Here is a 944-nt window from a genome sequence, read left to right on the forward strand (position 1 = left end):
TGCCTCTCGGAAAGGGAAAAAAATACGCGTTTTTTGTTTTTTTTTCTTTCGCGAGAGTCATGGTTTTGCTTTCGCGAGAGGCACGGTTGTGCTTTCGCGAGAGTCACGGCCGTGCCTTTCGGAAACGGAAAAAAAACGCGTTTTCTGTTTTTTTTCCTTACACGAGATTCACGGTTTTGCTTCCACGAGAGGCACGGTTGTGATTTTGCGAGAGGCACGGGCGTGCCTCTTTCGGAAAGGAAAAAAAGCCGTGCTCCCGGTTCGGTTTTTTCGCCCGGTTTTTTCGTCTGTTTTTTTCGTGAAAAAAAAAGTTCGTCAAAACCTATCAACATGGGATCTAGTTTTGAAGATCTCGACGTGAGGAATCCAATGGTGAAAACAGTTCAAGATTTAAACGCACGGTTTAAGAGATAAAACGTTTTGAATAAATGGATCTACGAAAGAAGGGAAAACTCCCGGGTTACGACAAGTGGCGCGCTGCATTGCGCCACTTGTCGCGACCTAAGAAAGTGAAGTGTTCTTTGCAACGAGTACTCCTTAATTAGTAATTTCGGGCAATGCCTCTCAACTCAATGCAAGACCCCAAGAGAATCTAGTGGCAGACCGCACCAAATGGCCAACAATTTTAAGCAAAGCCAACCGTAGGACGGACAGATGGATGGGACGTGGAGTTTCTATACCTGAGCTCATATGCTCCTGCCATGAACAGTAAAATAAATAAAATAGAAAAATATTTCAAAAAATTCTGAAAAAAAATTGTGGCATACTTTACGAAATGTTTGTTGTGCGTGCAAAATTTCATCACTAAATGACATTGGTGGAAGGCATGGTAAAAAAACAAAATCGATACTCTGTAAATGTTACTTTCAAACGCATTTTGAAGCTTTTTTTTTGTTTTTTTTGCCACGACTTTCATGAATGCGACTTCGTGATGAAATTTTGCA

Source organism: Triticum dicoccoides, chromosome 3A, assembly GCF_002162155.2.
Source record: "Triticum dicoccoides isolate Atlit2015 ecotype Zavitan chromosome 3A, WEW_v2.0, whole genome shotgun sequence".
Taxonomy (NCBI): domain Eukaryota; kingdom Viridiplantae; phylum Streptophyta; class Magnoliopsida; order Poales; family Poaceae; genus Triticum; species Triticum dicoccoides.